At 40.7% G+C, this 10469-nt stretch overlaps 1 protein-coding gene and 1 long non-coding RNA gene across 6 annotated transcripts in view; both read left to right on the plus strand.

The window, feature by feature from the left end:
- The window catches only part of DLGAP1 (DLG associated protein 1), a 292685-nt gene that overhangs the window by 15799 nt on the left and 266417 nt on the right, over nt 1-10469 (plus strand). The window lies entirely within an intron of this gene.
- On the plus strand, nt 5502-9034 carry LOC310766004. Its single transcript, XR_014549919.1, has 3 exons — nt 5502-5761; nt 6275-6404; nt 7823-9034. It is a non-coding gene; the product is annotated as an uncharacterized lncRNA (long non-coding RNA).

Here is a 10469-nt window from a genome sequence, read left to right on the forward strand (position 1 = left end):
GTGACCAAAATGATCAAGGGGATGGAGCAAGTGAGGAAGGTTAAAATATTTATTATTATATTTAGTGTTCCTTGGTTTAGAGAAAAGGCAAGTAATGTAATGATAGAGGTGTATAAAACTATTCATGTTGTGGAGAAAGCGGATAGTGATCTCCCCTCACCCCTCATGTTACTAGAACTTGAGGCATCCAATGAAACTGAACATTAGAAGTTTCAGGACCGATAAAAGGAAGTACTGCTTCAGACAGCATATAGTTAAACTATAAAATTCACTCTCACCAGAAATAGCGATGGCCACCAACTTGGGTGGCTTTGAAAGAGAATTAGACCAATGCATGAAGGACAAGTCTATCCATGGCTAAGAGCTACAAAACAATGGCTGTGTTCTACCTCTACAGTTGGAAGCAGTATGCCTCTGAATGCCAGTCGTTGGGAGTCACAGGTGGGGAGAACACTGTGCAAACAGGATGCTGGGACTAGATGGGCCTTTGGCCTGATTCCGCAGGGTCTGCTTACGGTCTTTTTGTTGGAGGTTAGTTCGCACACTCAATCAAGTGAATACATATATGTGTGAAATAGCATCTTTGATTCACACCCATCTCTGGTTAAAATCAAAGCTAGGTAAGACTTTATTCCCTACTTTGAAGAGGTGTATCTGTAAAAACTGCTGTTGGGGCACAAATTCCCACTCCCACTGCGAGACCATTTCCATGTGAGGATTACACACAAAAGATGACCTTTTGCCTGTGAGATAAAGTCTTTGAAATCATTCCCTATGAAAATGGATGAAGATAGTTGTTTTTCTCATTATTCCATAGGAGCTGCATTCAAAGGCTGCAGCTGGGGGGAAATAAGCAAATCTGGATTAGTTCAGAAGTATGTTATTTCCTGATTCTTTGGGAATTATTCTTCAGTTTATTTCTCACCCAGTCTGATGTCAGCCAAGGGGCAGCTAAGAAGTTGCAGTAGCCCTCTTTAGGTATTCTGATTCTGCGTCCTACAAATATGCAAGGCATTCACCACCACTCTTATCCTCCTTCATAAGTAGTAAGGCAAACTTATGAAGCAGAGGTCCTACTGGACTCGTGGGAAATCAGGTTTCTAAATGTGTTAAAGACCTTTTTAAACATTATTAAATGTGTGTGGTCTTTTATATGTATATACCGTATATGAGGGACGCGGGTGGTGCTGTGGGTTAAACCACAGAGCCTAGGACTTGCCGATCAGAAGGTCAGCGGTTCGAATCCCCGTGATGGGGTGAGCTCCCGTTGCTCAGTCCCAGCTCCTGCCAACCTAGCAGTTCAAAAGCACGTCAAAGTGCAAGTAGATAAATAGGTACCGCTCCGGCGGGAAGGTAAATGGCATTTCCGTGCGCTGCTCTGGTTCTCCAGAAGTGGCTTAGTCATGCTGGCCACATGACCCGGAAGCTGTACGCCGGCTCCCTCGGCCAATAAAGCGAGATGAGTGCTGCAACCCCAGAGTCGGTCATGACTGGACCTAATGGTCAGGGTCCCTTTACCTTTACCTTTATGTTGGGGCCATTCTTGAGTACGGGAGACTCTTCACATGTTTGAATTCCCAACTTGTAACGGGTGACAGGCAATAACTGTTTGTAAGGCTGAGCAGTGGTGCTTACTTGACCTCCTAATGCCAGTGTCTCTGCAGCTTACTGGGAGGAAGAGGGGTAGGTTGGCACTGGTAGAGTCAATTTGGTGCTCGCAATGGTGTGTTTATACAGCATCAACCTTGCTATTGCCTCCCCACTCCCATTTCCATTAAGCTACTGTGTTGCCAGTGATGGGATGTCAGGTAAGCACTGCTGCCCTGCCCTGCTGACTGCTACTGGTGACAGGTGTGTTGACAGAGCCAGATCACGTGTCCCCATAGTCCCTTCCTCATGGGTTTGCTATACACAGAAACAGAATGCCCTAAGAGGGCTAGTGCTAGTCTAAGAGGGCTAGTGCTATTATTACTTTGTTAGTATAATTTGGCATAAGAATTTAGCTCTTTGGGAAGGCTGTTCATATACATGATTTACATATAACATCAGTATGTACTAATAGATGTATTCCATAAGGACTGACAATGGCGGCTTGGGGAAGATTCCATTCTGCTGTTCTTGCTTAGAAGCAAGTCCTTACTTGAGGACTTGTTTTGTTTTGTTTACTTTGGTTCACAGCAGTGTTTTACTTGTAATAAGAACTAACCCTGCAATCTCTTTGAGGAATGCTGACTTAAATGCTGTCCAAGAGTGTATTTTGCCTATTAGCAATGCAGATTTTGATATTAATGTATTCGTTAGAGACAAGTACCCAAAACACATCTACCTGGAAGCAAAGCAATATGGGGCAGTCAGGTTTCCACCCTAAGTGATAAGTGCAAAGGGAGGCGTATATCACAAAGCAAGTCAAGTAGAAGTGGTACAGAAATGTAATAGATAATAACACACACTCATTCACTAATCATTTGGTATTATGAAAGACTGCTCTCCATATTAACTCTTGTATGAATAATACAGCAGCAGTTCAGAAATGCTCTGTGTTTGAATGAGGGGGTCATTTTTAGAGGCTTTTATAACAGTTGTTTATTACCTGCATATGCTTCAGTGGCGTCTGGAGGATCTGTGGCCACAGCTTCCCATTGTTTGTGGATAGAAAAGTGTATTTTCAAAAGCTTTCCCCCCTTTTGTAGACTAATCATTAACTTCTAGTTTTTCTGACAGAAATCCTTCTTTTGAATAAAGCAGTCTTGCAACAGAACTCTCAAAATGAGCTTCTTTGGGAGGAAAGGTGGGATATAAATTTAATTAATAATATAGCTTCAGTGTAATTCTGGATGTTGTAGGATGACATTAGTTCACATTCATGACCTATTAGCAGTTAAAACAGAAAACAGATGTAATCAGAGGAAAAGACAATCAAATGTAATCATGTATAACAACAACAACAACAACAACAACTACAACTACAACAACTAAATAATTTGATGTAGCTGAATGGAGCACATGTTCAGGAAAACTTAGTACTGCATTGTCTCCTAAGAAACTAAATGAAAGCAGTCTTGTCACATACTCCTGTGATCTCATTAAGTATCATTGTTCCAGATTGCTATATTGTTCACCTTTTGAGCATGTAAATAAAGTTGATATAAAATGGCTTGTCTAAAGTTGATATAAAATGGCTTTATCTAGGAAATATTAAAATATGAGATGTTAGTATTCATGCAGTAGCATTCATTATACATTTTGCACTTAAAGAATAAAAATGTTCAAGTGGTACTTCTTATAAAGGTAAAGGGACCCCTGACCATTAGGTCCACTTGTGACCGACTCTGGGGTTGTGGTGCTCATATTGCTTTATTGGCCGAGGGAGCTGGCGTTTGTCCGCAGACAGCTTCTGGGTCATGTGACCAGCATGACTAAGACGCTTCTGGCAAACCAGAGCAGCACACTGAAACGCGGTTTACCTTCCCACCTATTTATCTACTAGCACTTTGATGTGCTTTCGAACTACTAGGTTGGCAGCAGCAGGGACTGAGCGACGGGAGCTCACCCCGTTGCGGGGATTCGAACCGTCAACCTTCTGATCGGCAAGTCCTAGGCTCTGTGGTTTAACCCACAGCACCATCCGCGTCCCTGGTACTTCTTATAGTGGGCATCAAATATTGACATGTTACTGAGGAGGGTCGCTCTCCAGTGATGTAAAATGTATGGGATGGGAGAGCAAGGGGGAAAGGCCAAAATGATGCTTTAAGTTCCTAAAATATTGCCCTAGTTGTGTCAAATTACTAATGTTTCCTGGTGCTATTTTTTTCCAGGGTCTTTTCCTGCTCTCATTCTAACAGCATATTATCTTGTCTGAAATTCATTACGTCTACTGAAATCTGTGGGTGGAAGAAGAAAAGTGCAAGCCATTCTTACAACAACATTGCTAGTCTTTCTTTCTTAGATACCCATTCTGTCTTCAGAGTTGTTATCTAGCACGTAGCTGAAACTCACAGTTTTGAATGCAAAAACCAAAATTTTATTACATATATAAATACTTTCCCTTCCTCTCCAAAATAGAAGAGTCTATAAGAGCAACTCCCAAATAAAACAACAAGTATAAATGGCTTCTTGGCTGCATTTGGCTGAACTACACTCGACCTCCCTTTTAGGCATGACAAATATGTGCTCAAACCCGGAAGTGACCCATAAATGTCATAAAAGATGTCACTAAAAGGGTGGAATGGGGGCAGGATGGGGTGTTTCAGTTGCCCGCTATTTCACACATGTGTGGTGACTCAAAACTGTACCCAATGCCATTAGTGCCAATGAGTCTTACTGTCAGTGAGTCCTTTGCTAAGGATCTATCAGGAACTCACTCCGAGTTCCCATTTGTTCCTTTGGCACCATGTCCTTACCTGCCACATGTTTGACATCACATATGATGTCAGGTGTGGGTGGTTTGGGGAACACTGTCATGCCTAATTACACCCACGGATGAGAGATTCCCAACCCTTAATCTAATTGTTCAAAGAGCCCCCCCCCCATAAGTGCTCTCTTTATTTTGAAATCCCAGTATTGTTTTGGTCAGCTATAAATATATTCACCAACCAGCTCTTGATTGTTGCAATGTTCACAGTGTTAACCTTTTTGCTTAGTCAAGATGTGGAAGGGATCAATTCTATACAAAAGCAGCTAGTGTAAAGGAAGCTGGTGTAAATTAAGTCAGCTTAAAGTTACACCAGATCCAAACCCCATGAAGTAGGGGAGCTGTCACTGACTGATCCAGCCTAGGCCTGGCAGATGGAAAACAAGCCTTTAAAATGTTTGAGTTACACCAGCCTTTTTGCCAGGTTAATGTACTGGATTGCCAGACTGAGATGAGGGCTTTATGATCCAGCTGAAGCCCCCCACCCCCAGTCCTGCCGCTTCCTTGTCCCCCCAACACCCCCTTTTCATGGCTTACACCTGTTCAAGATCCACTGGGCTCAAGTCACCCAGCTGGGTCCTGACTGAGCTGAGATGGGGGAGATAATGCTGAATTGAGGGTGAGAGAGGTAAACCCAGTTTAGCCCAGCTACACCAAGAACCTTCCAGCTCAGCTGGAGATCACCCCCAACAGATCCTGCTATAGGATTTCTACCTTATTGTATCAAATCATGCTTTTTATAGTTGAATGTTCTAGAACACTGTTGTTCAACCTTGGATTCCATGATGCTGTTGGACTACAACTTTTGTAATCCCTGGCCATTTCTAGAATATACCCTAAAGCCTGACCTGGGATAAGACACTTCCTGTATGCCTACACTGATAATATACATGGCATAATCCTGTTGAGTTCAGGTTCCCAATATAGGATTACAAATCCTGAATAATTAAAAAAAGGATAGAGATTTGAATCCCCTCCCCTTAACATAAAATTGTTCTATGAAAGCTTTTATTTATAGTCTGTTTTTTAAAATTATGATCGGAATTTTAAATTTAAAACTGTTCTAAACAGTTGGAATCCATTTTCTTGTTTATCTTTTGAAGATGTGATGAGTAGGTGTTCAGGTTTTTTCCTTTTTTTCAAAGCATTAATGAAAGAAAGTTGAATAGGGCAGATAATTATTTCTGTAAGTGGGAGGGGAAGAGATCTGAGCAGGAATGCTTCAAGCATTTTCAGCCTATTGTCCTCCATGATTGACTTGCTTTCCCAATGGAGCTATAGACTGGCAGTTTCCTTTATCTTCCCTGTAATAGTTGCTAAACGGCTTTATTGTGTTTGCCTCTACTGAAGGTACTAAAAGTAAATGAAGATATCTGCTTAAATTGAAGTGATATAATTATGTTATAGATACTTCTTGAGATACCATGTTTTATAGAAACATCACGATGCTGCTGGAAATGGCTCGCCACTTTAATTACACTTAGTTGGAACCTAGTGTCCCCTAATATGCTTATTTTTTCCTTTGTCTTTGTAAAATGGGTGATGCCACTCACTTGCTCCTAATAATATCTGGAAGATTTTAGCATGCAGTCAAGCTACTCTGATTTATGTTGACTGGGATATCATTTTCCCATTTAGAGTCAAGTATTTTAGTTTCACTAGGCATTTTAGTTTTCACTATCAGTATTAATAAGTGAGTAAGCTTATATGCATTTTCCTCTTTCTCTGTTCCTGGTTCATGGAGTAGTGAAATCATTGCATCTCATACAACAGAGTAAGAAAAGAGTTAAGTGAAGAAGCTAATTGTGGACTTTTTTGCATCCCTGAGCATGTTCACTCAGAAGTGTGTCTCTTTGACTTTAGTGGAACCTATTCCTTAGTCAGTGTGCCTAGGATTGCAACAATGGAATGACCTGGTGAATTTCCTGTGAGGAGACTATCGTTCACATTCTCAACTTCTGCTTTCAAGGAATACCATCATTTCTGAAATCTTGTAAGGTTTGCATCCAAGGAATTCCTAAACAAATAACATTTCTCTATATAGAATACAGTGGTACCTCGGGTTAAGTACTTAATTTGTTCCGGAGGTCCATTCTTAACCTCAAACTGTTCTTAACCTGAAGCACCACTTTAGCTAATGGGGCCTCCTGCTGCCACCATGCCGCCAGCACAATTTCTATTCTCATCCTAAAGCAAAGTTCTTAACCCGAGGTACTATTTCTGGGTTGTAACCTGAAGCGTCTGTAACCTGAAGCGTATGTAACCTGAAGCGTTTGTAACCCTAGGTACCACTGTACATGTAGTTCGTTATATGTAAAGTTCATATAAGTGTGTAGCTTTATGCAGGATAGGTATTGGCATGTGGTATATTTAGGCAACTGTGGGTGCCCTCAGATCCAACACTAATGCCTTCTCTGGGCTCTCCTTTTTAAAAAATCTGGCTCAGTGTTCTGATCAGTGCTATGTCAGTGCAAATCACTGTTTGCAACATTTGCAACCAGAGACAAAGTGCTGCTACCTGCCACTTCCAGGTAAGTTTATCAGGACTCACTTGACAGAGAAGAAGCTCACCAGTGGGCATTTTGCTCAGGGCCCCCTCCAAGGCATAAGCCACAATTTTATTATGTGCACATATGCTGGGAAGCAGCCACTGTCTATGTGCAAAATTGATGTAGAATGGTTTGCATGTGAGTTGACTTCTGCTGGTACAGTTGCTTCCATGTGCACCATGATTAAGAATTAAAATGAAGTAAAAGGCAGCTCTCAGGCTACCTCATTAATCTGTAAGTTGCAGTATGAGGAAGTGTGGACTAATTTGTACTCCTTCATTCCACTTCACAGTGTGGTGCAGAACAGTGGTAGCCAACATGTTGCTCTCCAGATATTGTTGGATTCCAACTCGAGCCAGCATGACCAATGGTCAGGGTTGGTGGGAGTTGTAGTCCATCAACATCTGGACAGTACCAGATAGGGTACCGCAGCCCAGGAGGTGTAAATCAGAACATTTTGCTCCCAAATACGGAGTGGACAAACTTCTCCCTACTCCTAGTTGTAGCCTTAGTCATTTAACTGTTAAACATAGAACTTTAAAAAAAAACCTCTCTCGTTTGAATGTTTGAATGGTGTTTGTTCCTGAGATGGCAGGTTTTTTTAGAATACATTTTAAATACTGATTGTGATAAAAAATATTTTAGTAAATATGGGTAAGTAGTTCTTAGAACTAGGTCTTTAGTTCCAGGCTCTAAAGTAACTTAATGGGTATGTGTTTGGACACTTAATATTTTTAATTAGCAAGTCAGAAGAGGATTTCTGCCTTCTGGTATTTGGTTGGATTTATTTGCAATTTATTTAAGCCAAATTGTGTGGTTCTTCCCCCTCTACCCTGCTGTCTGAATGCTTTTCTGTTTCTAGGGGCCAAGGATTGGATTCTTACAGTGCGACAGGACTTTGGGGATTTCAGTTTCCCTGTGGGGAAATTGTAGGAAGAATCTGCAGTTCAAATGAAAAAAATGAACCAGTATGGTTGGATGTGCAGTGCTTTTGAGTACCAGTTGCTGGGAAATGTGAGCAGGGAAAGTGCTGTGGTGTTCATGTTCTGCTTGTGTTCTTCCTGGAGGTATCTTGTTGAGAATAAGATACTGGACTAGATTTACCTTTAATCAGTTCCATCAGGACCGTCCTTATTTTTGTATCCCCAGATTTGTATGTTTTCATACCCGTGTACATGGCCCATCTTCTTGGATTTTTTTCTATTCCCAGCTCTAAGTTTCCACCTTCTATTTATGCTAGCCTTCTATAGTCCTCTAGTTTGAGAGCACTGGGGTGTTGGGTGGAAATATAGTATGAAATGCTAATCTGTATTCTAGAAAGTAAGGTTTTATTTTTGACTGCCTTAAAGCCTCTTTCACTTGCAAATATACAGCAGTAAACAGATTTTGTGGTTACTAGTTTCAGTTTTCAACCTAAAATGTTGGTTTTGGAAGTGTTGCATGTGATCAGTATCATAAAAATGCACAAGGACCTGCATAATTTGTTTAAAAACAAATTCTCAGATGGGGACATCATGTTTTGAAGTCTCACCTTTTTCTTTTGAGTATATATACTTACTTTGCCAAATCTTTATTAGGCAATACAAATATAGGCCATCATACAACATCCATATATAAAAGTTTAAAATATATACAAATAAACAGCTGTGTAAAAAAAGATTTCCAAGTCAATACCAACAGATCTGATTTGGGAAGCGTCTGGATTTGTAAGAGTCCTTAAGTATGTCAGAAAGCAAACTTGAAGGTTGGCAATGGAAATGGCAACGCAACCAGTATTTTATTCCATTGTGTGAATACCTGGTTCTGCACACATTGTCTCATACTTGATTGAACTTGGGAGCCCCAGGATATGTCTCAAGAAACTTGAGTGTATCTTATCTAAATCACTATTATATGCTTGTATCCATATTGGGATCCCAAAAGTAGCTGGGATGATACTTTTGCTGGTATAAATTGGTTACCTTTCTGAAAATAAAAGTGAACTACCACTTTGCCTGTTTTATAGCACTTGTGTGATGGTTTCAGTAACCTGAGTTGCTCTGGAATAAAATTCCGAGATATCTGTGCATCTTTACTTGTTGGATTTCTTGTCCTCTTATTTTCCATTTCTCTAATTTCTGGAAATTAGAGAAGACCAGAATTTTTGTCTTCTCATAATTTATTGAGAGTTTATTGGTTTTTGAGAGTTTATAGGAAACCAGGGAGAGTAAAAGTCGTTTCAAACTTATCTTCATCAGTGATAATAAGACTGCATCATCCGCATACAGTAACAGTGGGACTGAACTTTGTTTGATTTTGGGGGCATGTGATTCTTTTTTTTTTTAATGTGCTCTGAAAGATCTGATAAAAATAAAAAAGGGGAGCAAGAATACACCCTTGTTTTGCAGCTTTCATATTAAGGATGTTGGAAGAGAGGTGACCTTTGGCATTGTGTTTGATTTGACAGATGTTAAAGGAATATAAATTCTGTGTTAAGATCAGCAAGCACTGATTGATTCCTAACACTGCAAGCTTCTTCCACAATATCACACGAGAGTATATATGAAGGGGGAAGACATCTTTAGACATCAGTAATCTTACTACAACGCATGATGAGTGAAATCTACCTATATTTTTCTATGTTTAGCTTCATAAAGCAGATTGAATTTGTGTGTGTGTTTCTGTGGTGCAGTGTGTAGGACAGCTGGACTCCAAATTTTGGACTACAGCACTAATGGACCAGTGAAATAAATTTAGGCTGCTTTGATGGGTCTCTTTTGTCATGGCAATTGTCCCAGCAGCTTATTATAGTCAGTAAGCTGAGAATTATCAACTTGTGATCACCATTATATGTCAACCTTGTTCAACTGTCATAAAAATAATCTGCCCTGGCACTAGTAGTATTAATAAGCTTTTGATATTAGCGCCAGTAAGTATTTAATATTTGGAATAGAGGTACATAGAATCATAGAGTTGGAAGAGACCACAAGGGCCATCGAGTCCAACCCCCTGCCAAGCAGGAAACACCATCAGAGCACTCCTGACATATGGTTGTCAAGCCTCTGCTTAAAGACCTCCAAAGAAGGAGACCCCACCACACTCCTTGGCAGCAAATTCCACTGTTGAACAGCTCTTACTGTCAGGAAGTTCTTCCTAATGTTTAGGTGGAATCTTCTTTCTTGTAGTTTGGATCCATTGCTCCGTGTCCGCTTCTCTGGAGCAGCAGAAAACAACCTTTCTCCCTCCTCTATGTGACATCCTTTTATATATTTGAACATGGCTATCATATCACCCCTTAGCCTCCTCTTCTCCAGGCTAAAGATGCCCAGCTCCCTTAGCCGTTCCTCATAAGGCATCGTTTCCAGGCCTTTGACCATTTTGGTTGCCCTCCTCTGGACACGTTCCAGTTTGTCAGTGTCAGAATCCAAGTCTGCCTGAACAGACTTCTTCTCACACAATGTGACTTCGCCTTCATCCCTATGAGGTATCCTCCAAACCTCTGGGGCAGATTTTTAGATATATATGTAGCT

The sequence above is a fragment of the Podarcis filfolensis genome (genome assembly GCF_964270895.1).
Source record: "Podarcis filfolensis genome assembly, chromosome: 7".
NCBI classification, from domain to species: domain Eukaryota; kingdom Metazoa; phylum Chordata; class Lepidosauria; order Squamata; family Lacertidae; genus Podarcis; species Podarcis filfolensis.